Raw genomic sequence first — 11,855 nt, forward strand, 5'->3', positions numbered from 1 at the left:
GAATAGAAAACATAGATAAAAATAACAAAACAATCAGAAAAAATGCAAGGAAATTTGGAAAAGAGGCAAATATAAGTTTTACAAGTTAAAATTTTAATTGAGAGTAAAAACAGAAATAAATGAAGCTGAAAACATGATCAGTGAATTGTTTGACACTGCTGAGGAAATTACAAAGAAAATAATAACTATAAACAAGAATAATGTTATTTTGGGGAATATAAAGTCAAGGTGGAACTAAAAACATTTGATCACAATAACATGGAAAACATGATGGGAGCTAATAGAGATAAAACATTCTAAACCAGTTATATTCTTTGAGAGAAAAGCAGAAATTTGGATTTCTTTAAACTTGCTTAAATATCTACTTAAAATCTTAAGGATAACACTTAAAAGAAATAATCTCATTTTAGTGGCAATTTTAATCTCTGTTAAAAGAGAGATTAAAAGACATAAAATAATTTCTATCAATCAATAGAACATACAAGAAGGAAAATGTAAGCATAGGAAAATAGTAAAAAATAAATGAAATTTTATGGTCAAAATAAATGAAAATAATAATTACAGTAAACATAAGTGCAATTTTTAAATCCATATAACATATGGGCCCCCAACAGTAAAAGGATAGAAAGGGGGAAAGGCAGTAAATACTATCAAATAAAGACAGAAAATACTATTCAAAACAAAACTGGAGTAAGACGAAACAGAATTTACAGATGAAAAAAAAGTATGTAAAAGTGTTTTCAGGCATAAAGAGTAACTGAGTGATTTAAAAAAGATTTGACAGGAAGATGTTACAACTATAAATTAAACTATTGATATAAGTATGTACCTAGTAACTTATATAACTTCAAAGCACTCTAAGTTCCCATTAATTGGCAAAGCAAACTTTTAAACAGGGTATTATTACAGTGTGCATTTTGCAAATAGAGAAACTTGAACATAAAAAGGTAAGTAATTTGCCCAGATTCACAAATCTAGTATATGATAGAGCTGGGACATCCCATTTGTACCACAGTCTTTCAACATTCAAAAGGTCGTTGAAAAAAAGAAGAAGAATGGAAAGAAACTCCCACAGTTCAGTTCAGTTCAGTTCAGTTCATTTCAGTCGCTCAGTCGTGTCCGACTCTCCGCGACCCCATGAATCACACCACGCCAGGCCTCCCTGTCCATCACCAACTCCCGGAGTACACTCAAACTCATGTCCACAGAGTCGGTGATGCCATCCAGCCATCTCATTCTCCGTCGTCCCCTTCTCCTCCCGCCCCCAAACTTTCCCAGCATCAGAGTCTTTTCCAGTGAGTCAACTCGTCTCATGAGGTGGCCAAAGTATTGCAGTTTCAGCTTTAGCATCAGTCCTTCCAATGAACATCCAGGATTGATCTCCTTTAGAATGGACTGGTTGGACCTCCTTGCAGTATAAGGGACTCTCAAGAGTCTTCTCCAACACCACAGTTCAAAAGCATCGATTCTTCGGCGATCAGCTTTCTTCACAGTCCAACTCTCACATCCATACATGACCACGGGAAAAACCATTGCCTTGACTAGACGGACCTTGGTTGGCAAAGTAATGTCTCTGCTTTTTAATATACTATCAAGGTTGGTCATAACTTTCCTTCCAAGGAGCAAGCGTCTTTTAATTTCATGGCTGCAATCAGCATCTGCAGTGATTTTGGAGCCCAAAAATATAAAGTCTGACACTGTTTCCACTGTTTCCCCATCTATTTCCCATGAAGTGATGGGACCAGATGCCATGATCTTTGTTTTCTGAATGTTGAGCTTCAAGCCAACCTTTTCACTCTCCTCTTTCACTTTCATCAAGAGGCTTTTGAGTTCCTCTTCACTTTCTGCCATAAGGGTGGTGTCATCTGCATATCTGAGGTTGTTGATATTTCTCCCAGCAATCTTGATTCCAGCCTGTGCTTCTTCCAGCCCAGCGTTCCTCATGATGTACTCTGCATAGAAGTTAAATAAGCAAGGTGACAATATACAACCCTGACGTACACATTTTCCTATTTGGAACCAGTCTGTTGTTCCAATGTACAGTTCTGACTGTTGCTTCCTGACCTGCATACAGGTTTCTCAAGAGGCAGGTCAGGTGGTCTGGCAATCAATAAACCCCAGAATGGGGTAACTGAAGTGAGTCTTGAAAGTCAGGTAAACAGGTTTGATCACCACTTCTACTGCTTCTTAGCTCTGTGCCATAGGCCAGTTTTCTCAATATCTTTGAAATATGGTTAACTCATCAGTCAGCTTACACAGTATTATCCACCTTATTGCTATATGCATTAAAGAGAATTATGTGTGAATAGATACTGATACATAGTAGGACCTCAATAAATATTACTTATGCTTTTCTTCCTTTAGATAATTTATTTTATATGGTCTTGATCTTAGAGTTTTATATTAGGATTCTCTGGAGAAACAGAACCAATAGAGTCTGAGAAGTCCCACAACCTATCCCATGTGAAGAGCTGTGGCCAGTGGTATAGTTCAGGGGCCTGAGAGCAGGAGAGCTGATTGTATAGATTCCAGGTCTGAAGGAATAAGAATCCCGACCACTAAGGTCAGGAGAAGATCCATGTTCCAGGAAGATAAAGGTTGAATTCAACCTTCCTCTGCGTCTTCAATTCAAGCCATCGGTGGATTGGGGGACGCCCTCACTCTCTGAGAAGAGCCTTTTGCTTACTCAGTTCACAAATTCAAATGCTAATCTCTTCCAGAAACATCCTCACAGACACACCCAGCGATAAGGTTTAATCAGCTCTCTGGACAGCCCATGGCCCAGTCATGTTGACATGTAAAATTAATTATCACACTTTTATTACAGACATTAGATCCAGAGTCAACAAAAGAATTGCTCTCGTGTCTTTGAAACGCAAAATGTGAAACACAGATCTATCTCATCAACAATGCAGTCTCAGAACATCAGTAGTAGTCCATTAACACCAAAATGATTTTTTGAAACACAATTTTAATGGACAGGATCTAAATTCAGAAAGGATGAACATAGTTATTGTCACCCCTACATTTTTAGCAAACTGAAGCTATTTATTCAAACAAAAATTAGCACCTCACACAGAAAAGAAATGCTTCAGAAACATTAAAGGAATAAGATGCCAGAGAATGAGTAAAAGCTAGAGTATATAATGATAATGCTGCCAAACAAAAAGTCCAGCACCAGAAAGTTCTCCTTAGGATGCTGCAGTCAGGAACAGAAAGTTTGTTTTTCTGTGTCAGTGTATTTTAATTATGTACGTTTAGACAGAGAGTGGATATAAGGTTGGGTTATCCACATTGCAGATTCTCCAAATAACAATCTGTTGGAATAATAAGAAAAAGAATGTGCATATTTTCAAACTGGATTTGTTTAGATTGGACCTCCCACAGCAAGACCACAGACTTACAGATTTTTATTCTGAAAGGATAAACTACCCTTGTAATGAAATAGAAAGAATCTGAGGCCCTGAGCCTTCTGACCTCTTTACCTTCAGTCGGATTCAAGAAATAAACCAAAATTTGAGGAAGATTATCAACTGTTACAAAAAGTAGACTTAATCTATTCTATGAAATTTCTTTGTGCTAGTGTTTGCATCTGACACATCATTACTGACAGCATCTGGCATCTTATGTAGTAGGGTTGTTGCTTTGATAAATTAGTGAGTTTGTTCATACTGTGTTAAAAACAAACATCTATAATCAAACTGCTGAAACATAACTCAAACATTGAAACTCATGGTACACAAAGGATAAAAATATTTGACCCCATCAAGCCAGTTGGTTGTCAGTTTGTCTCAACCTTTCTCTTTGGTGTCTACAAATTTTATTTTTCTCTGATTGATCATAGATTCCAACCCTCCCTCTTTAAATATAAGAAAAAAATATTACTCATGGAACTCCTGGCTCGATGGTACTTAGAAATCTCTTTCCTAGAACTCAATAATAAGGCATTTTGTTGTTCACAACTTGCAAAGGTTGCTATGCAACCATATCGAGGGAAAAAGGATTTCAAGCCATAGAATATAGGCACAGGAATTGAGGTATTAGAATAAAATTAGTTGAATGTGTATGTGTGGGTAGGCAAACACTGTATAAATTATCAAAAAGGAATAAGCTATAAGTATAAAGCAGTTTTTTTTTTTTCCTATGAGGAAAAAAATTGAGCCAGAAGAAGCATGTTTTCTAGTTAGAAGCTTATAAAGTTCTTACAGTTAATTAAGCCTATCTTTTAATTTGATCAGTCACACTGCAGCTCAGGCATAAGGTGAAAAGAAAAGAACAGTGGGTGGACAGTTAGCAACTAAATTGGGCAAGCAGCATACACCAGTATAACTCTCTTTTTTTCTTCTCCTGTTGTGGGTAGGAAGAGAATAAGAATATATACAACCAGAACTTATGCTAAACCGTGTCTGACAGTTATTGTAACAATATAGAATTCATGATATTCAGAATGCCACACTTTTAGGCAAGCAAAATTTAAGGATACATTTAGAAATATGTGTGAACAGAGCCAACATGATCTGCAAAGGCAAAAGCAAAATGGAGTGTTTCAGGTGGAACCAACCTAAATAGTCTCCCCAAAACACCCCAAAGCTTTATGTACTGAAAAATAAGTTTTACAGCTTTTCTCATTTGGGAAAATAATAGTATAAATGAAATTGTTTTCCTAAACTCATAGCAAACACCCTCTTCCAACAACACAAGAGCAGACTCTACACATGGACATCACCAGATGGTCAACACTGAAATCAGATTGATTATATTATTTGCAGCCAACAATGGAGAAGCTCTATACAGTCAGTAAAAACAAGACTGGGAGCTGACTATGGCTCAGATCATGAACTCCTTATTGCCAAATTCAGACTGAAAATGAAGAAAGTACTAAACTATTAAAGCAAAACCACTAAACTATTCAGATATGACCTAAATCAACTCCCTCACGATTATACAGTAGAAGTGAAAAACAGATTTAAGGGACGAGATCTGATAGACAGAGTGCCTGATGAACTATGGATGGACGTTTATAACATTATAGAGGAGACAGTGATCAAGAACATCCCAAGAAAAAGAAATGCGAAAAGGCAAAATGGTCGTCTGAGGAGGCCTCACAAATATTAAGCAAGAGAAGGTAAAGGCAAAGGAGGAAAGGAGAGATATACCCATCTGAATGCAGAGTTCCAAAGAATGGCAAGGAGAGATAAGAAAGCCTTCCTTCAGTGATCAGTGCAGAGAAGTAGAGGAAAACAATAGAATGGGAAAGACTAGAGAGCTCTTCAAGAAAATTAGCGATACCATGGGAACATTTCATGCAAAGACGGGCACAATAAAGGACAGAAATGGTATGGACCTAACAGAAGCAGAAGATATTAAGAGGTGGCAAGAATACACAGAAGAACTATACAAAAAAGATCTTCATGACCCAGATAACCATGATGGTGTGATTACTCACCTAGACCCAGATATCCTGGCATGCAAAGTCAAGTGGGCCTTTGGAAGCATCACTATGAACAAAGCTAGTGGAGGTGATGGAATTCCAGTTGAGCTATTTCAAATCCTAAAGGATAATGCTTTAAAGTGCTTCACTCAATATGCCAGCAAATTTGGAAAACTCAGCAGTGGCCACAGGACTAGAAGAGGTCAATTTTCATTCCAATCCCAAAGAAAGGCAATGCCAAAGAATGTTCAAACTAAGCATAAGATATTAAGAAGAGGTGGCAGGAATACACAGAAGAACTATACAAAAAAGATCTTCACGACCAAGATAGTCACGATAACGTGATCACTGACCTAGAGCCAGACATCTTGGAATGTGAAGTCAAGTGGGCCTTAGAAAGCATCACTACTAACAAAGCTAGTGGAGGTGATGGAATTCCAGTTGAGCTATTTCAAGTGTTGAAAGATGATGCTGTGAAAGTGCTGCACTCAATATGCCAGCAAATTTGGAAAACTCAGCAGTGGCCACAGGACTGGAAGAAGTCAGTCTTCATTCCAATCCCAAAGAAAGGCAATGCCAAAGAATGCTCAAACTACCGCACAATTGCACTCATCTCACACGCTCGTAAAGTCATGCTCAAAATTCTCCAAGCCAGGCTTCAGCAGTATGTAAACCGTGAACTCCCAGATGTTCAAGCAGGTTTTAGAAAAGGCAGAGGCACCAGAGATCAAATTGCCAACATCCGCTGGCTCATGGAGAAAGCAAGAGAGTTTCAGAAAAACATATATTTCTGCTTCATTGACGATGCCAAAGCCTTTGACTGTGTCGATCACAATAAACTGTGGAACATTCTGAAAGAGATGGGAATCCCAGACCACCTGGCCTGCCTCTTGAGAAACCTGTATGCAGGTCAGGAAGCAACAGTTAGAACTGGACATGGAACAACAGACTGGTTCCAAATAGGAAAAGGTGTACGTCAAGGTTGTATATTGTCACCTTGCTTATTTAACTTATATACAGAGTACATCATGAGGAACGCTTGGCTGGAAGAGGCACAAGCTGGAATCAAGATTGCTGGGAGAAATATCAATAACCTCAGATATGCAGATGACACTACCCTTATGGCAGAAAGTGAAGAGGAACTCAAAAGCCTCTTGATGAAAGTGAAAGAGGAAAGTGAAAAGGTTGGTTTGAAGCTCAACATTCAGAAAACAAAGATCATGGCATCTGGTCCCATCACTTCATGGGAAATAGATGGAAAAACAGTGGAAACAGTGTCAGACTTTGTTTTTTTGGGCTCCAAAATCACTGCAGATGCTGATTGCAGCCATGAAATTAAAAGAGGCTTACTCCTTGGAAGGAAAGTTATGACCAACCTTGATAGTATATTAAAAAACAGAGACATTACTTTGCCAACCAAGGTCCGTCTAGTCAAGGCAATGGTTTTTCCCGTGGTCATGTATGGATGTGAGAGTTGGACTGTGAAGAAGGCTGATCGCTGAAGAATTGATGCCTTTGAACTGTGGTGTTGGAGAAGACTCGAGAGTCCCTTATACTGCAAGGAGATCCAACCAGTCCATTCTAGAGGAGATCAATCCTGGATGTTCATTGGAGGGACTGATGCTAAAGCTGAAACTCCAATACTTTGGCCACCTCATGCGACGAGTTGACTCACTGGAAAAGACTCTGATGCTGGGAAAGGTTGGGGGCGGGAGGAGAAGGGGACGACGGAGAATGAGATGGCTGGATGGCATCACCGACTCTGTGGACATGAGTTTGAGTGTACTCCGGGAGTTGGTGATGGACAGGGAGGCCTGGCGTGCTGTGATTCATGGGGTCGCGGAGAGTCGGACACGACTGAGCGACTGAACTGAACTGCACAACTGCACTCATCTCACTCGCTAGGAAAGTAATGGTCAGAATTCTCCAAGCCAGGCTTCAACAGGACGTGAACTGTGAACTTCCAGATGTTCAAGCTGGATTTAGAAAAGGCAGAGGAAACAGAGATCAAATTACAAACATCCGTTGGATCATTGAAAAAGCAAGAGTTTCAGAAAAACATCTATTTCTGCTTTATTGACTCTGCCAAAGCCTTTGACTGTGTGGATCATAACAAACTATGGAAAATTCTGAATATCAGACCACCTGATCTGCCTCTGAGAAATTGTATGCAGGTCAGGAAGCAACAGATAGAACTGGACATGGAACAGAACAGCCTTGATACTGAAGGCTGAAAATGGTCACCCTGCTTATTTAACTTATATGCAGAGTACATCATGTGAAATGCCAGGCTGGATGAAACACCAGCTGGAATCAAGAGTGCCAGGAGAAATATCATAACCTCAGATATGCAGATGACAGTACCCTTATGGCAGAAAGCAAAGAAGAACTAAGGAAACCCTTGATGAAAGCAAAAGAGGAGGGTGAAAAATTTGTCTTAAAACTCAACATTCAGAAATTAAGATCATGGTATCCAGTCCCATCACTTCATGGCAAATAGATGGAGAAACAATAGAAACAGTGAGAGACTTTATTTTCTTGGGCTCCAAAATCACGGCAGATGGTGACTGCATCCTTGAAAATAAAAGAAGCCTGCTTATTGGAAGGAAAGTTAAGACCAACCTAGACAGCATATTAAAAAGCAGAGACATTACTTTGCCATCAAAGGTCCATCTAGTCATAGCTGTGGTTTTTCCAGTGGTCATGCATGGATGTGAGGGTTGGACCATAAAGAAGGCCGAGCACTGAAGAATTGTTGCTTTTGAACTGTGGTGTTGGAGAAGACTCCTCAGAGTCCCTTGGACTGCAAAAAGCTCCAACCAGTTGGTCCTAAAGGAAATCGGTCCTGAATTGGCCACCTGATGTGAAGAACTGACTCATTGGAAAAGACCCTGATGCTGGGAAAAATTGAAGGCGGGATGAGAAGGGGACAACAGAGGATGAGAAGGTTGGATGGCATCACCAACTCGATGGACATGTGTTTGAGTAAGCTCCAGGAATTGGTGATGGACAAGGAAGCCTCTCATGCTGCAGTTCATGTGGTCACAAAGAGACAGACACGACTGAAGGACTGAATGGAACTGAACTGATACTCTGGTTGGCTAAACTGCACTGCTTTTATCCTTGTCCTTCAGCTAAAGACCACCAGAAACACATCTATAATTGAACAAGTTGGGTTTATGATTCACTGAATTAAAGTGGAAAGCCCCATGTGGAACTGTGGGCCATTTTGGTGAGAAGGTATTAAAATCCATAAGAGTATTTGGGCTTGTCTGGTTGCTTTTGAAGAGAGTCTAAGAAGGCAGGGCTTCACTTTAGATGCCATCAGGAAATAGAGACAATTCTGTGGTTGGGTATCTCAGTAAAGCTCATCTACATGGACAGCTCACCTAAGTAAAGCTAAAGCTGTGCTTGGTAATGAAAGAGAGCCCCTTATGTTAGCCAGGAGTAGTGGATACTAACCATTTTGCAGATAGCACAGTAACCTTGCTTTTGTGTGTGCTTAAAAAACTTATGAAGTAGCCTTGTTTTGTCTCAGTTTACTGTGGTCTAAGACCGGCCTTGTCTGACACTGATATTCGATAAATTGATGTTTGATTGTTTCTCTCAATGGGAGAGCCACTAACTGTATGTACCAGGCCAATACCAAATAACTACGAATCCCAGAACAATGTCACATAGTTCCTTAATACCAACAGCTACTTTTTCCTTTCTCAGCTATCATTGCTGTTGGAATAGTAAATCTCTTACTTATTGTGAAATTAGAATGTACACATGAACAAGGCTTGAGATTTTTGGATACCATGTTGGATTTACTACATGAAGCAAAAGAGTTACCACAACATATTATATGATCTTCTTTCATTCACATTATCTTGGATCTTTTTTCTCTGGAAATTAGCCAATCCCCTCTGCTCAGTAACTGGGCTGCCCATAAATATAAGTGGCAAGCATACCTCTACTGATTAAATTACTGCAACAGCCATTATTTATGTAATCATTATTTGTAGAATAGCTTTACATCATCTTTTCCATTACTCCTCACAAAAAGAAAACAATAGAAGACATAAAGGGGGCAGTTGGCTTTCCAAAAGGCACAGTGAGTGGGACTAAAGCATGAAGTCATCTTCTGAACTGAGAATCCATTCTAGTGTGTTCATCCTTACAACGTGGTGGCTGAGAGAGCAGCTCTGAGATCAGACCGCCTCCATGTGTTCCTGTTTCGCCACTCACTTCTTCTGTGGCCTTGATAATGCTGTTTGACCTCTTTGTAACTCAGTTTTCACATGCATGCTGCAAGCTCAGTTGCTTCAGGTGTGTCCAAATTTTTTTGATCCTATGGACTGTAGCCTGTCAGGCTCCTCTGTCCATAGGATTCTCCAGGCAAGAATCCTGAAAGTGGGTTGCCATGCCCTCCTCCAGAAGATCTTCCTGACCCAGGGATTGAAACTGTGTCTCTTACGTCTCCTTCATTGGCACGCAGGTTCTTTACCACTAACACCACCTGGAAAGTCCCAGATTTCACATAATATGAGTTAAATACTAAGAAAATAGAATTTTTCATAGTAGCTCTTTGGCCTTTGTTTCAAAGATTAAATAAGTCAGTACATGAAAAGCTGAGAACAGTGTAGACTCATCTTTAGTATTTGTTAAATGTTAGCCTTGGTTCCAGTACCTCAGAATCTGACTGTATTGGAGACTTGGCCATTAAAGAGTTAATTAAGTTAAAATGAGGCCTAATCCAATCTGAATGGAGCCCTTATGAGAAAGGGAAATTTAGACACACAGAAAAACACCAGGGCTGTGTGTGCTCAGAGAAAACGCAATGTGAGGACACAGCTACAAGGCAGCCATCTTGAAGGCAAGGAGTAAGGGCTTGAAAGAAACCAGACCTGCTGACACCTCCATCTTGGGCATCCAGCCTCCAGAACTTAAGAAAGTAAATTTCTGTTGCTTAAGCCACCCAGTCTGTGATATTTTGCTATGCTAGCCCTAGCAAACTAATGCAGACACACTTGTTAATGTTGGCCATTGCAAGTGGTTCAACAATCCTGACAAATTTCATTTCCAGCTCCTAAAACTTGTACCTAAAGATATTGATGAGATACTGAAAGAGAACACAAAATTATTCTTGACACTTTTTAGTTGGTACCTTCTCTTATATTTTTTAACTGTTGATTTTTTTCAAGTTTCTCATAAAGATCTTTCCTTCTGTCCTCACAGATTCCACCTTATATATCACTGAATATAAAAGTATACATTTATTGCTTCATGCATTTTAATTAGTATGTGATAAAATCAACACAGTGAAGATATGAGATCAGTTAACAAGGAATGGTGAGATGATAAAGCCATAAATGTCTGTAACTAAGCTATAAATAGGAGCCAGACCGTGGCCAGTCACCAGAAAAGATTGTTAGTGATTTCATTTTGGAAATTAACAAGAACCAGAAAAGAGATTCTTATTAGTGTAGAGCAGAGCTTTCAACTACCCAAAGCTACATATCTTCCAGCAGTGACCCTTAATGTCTATTCTGGACATAGAAAGTTAGTCCATGCTGATATTGGGAATGATCATCCATTTCTAGTAACAAAAAATGTTCTTCAAGTATTGGCATAACTGAGAGCAGTTACTTCCAATGAGTCCTCTCAACCATGCAAGTCAAGTGGGCCTTAGAAAGCATCGCTATGAACAAAGCTAGTGGAGGTGATGGAATTCCAGTTGAGCTATTTCAAATCTTGAAAGATGATGCTGTGAAAGTGCTGCACTCAATATGCCAGCAAATTTGGAAAACTCAGCAGTGGCCACAGGACTGGAAAAGGTCAGTCTTCATTCCAATCCCAAAGAAAGAGAATGCCAAAGAATTTTCAAACTACCACACAATTGCACTCATCTCATGCAATCCTAGGTTACTTAAAATGAGGCCAGCTTCTTCACATGTCTGCAAACCCCTCTTTATCCCTTACTTTTCTTTGTTAATCTTCTGTTCCTCCTATCAAGCTACTGACTACTATTTCCACTATTTCCACTGTACATTCTAGCACCACACTCCATTACTAGTTAGGAAAATAAAAATAAGGTCAGACGAACCATGTTTGAGATCTGGTGGCTGCATGAAATCACCTACGCTAAATATTCCTTCTAGTTCTCAGCTTATTCCTCTGCAAAATCAGGAAGTGTTGGCCAGAAATTAAATTAAGAATAGAACTATGTTGTATGGAAAAAAATTAAAATAATACATTTTATATAAAAATGTTAATATATTGCAAATAAAAATTTAAATGTACTATATTGTACAATATATTACATTACTATATAGTATATATATAAATATATGTGTCTATATAAATATTAATATATTCATATATATTTAAGAAAATATAAATTAGCTATATTATATTAAAGAGGCATCAAGTCATTAAT

The sequence above is a fragment of the Moschus berezovskii genome, chromosome 6, assembly GCF_049115385.1.
Source record: "Moschus berezovskii isolate FMDL1 chromosome 6, NW_MosBer_1.0, whole genome shotgun sequence".
NCBI lineage: Eukaryota > Metazoa > Chordata > Mammalia > Artiodactyla > Moschidae > Moschus > Moschus berezovskii.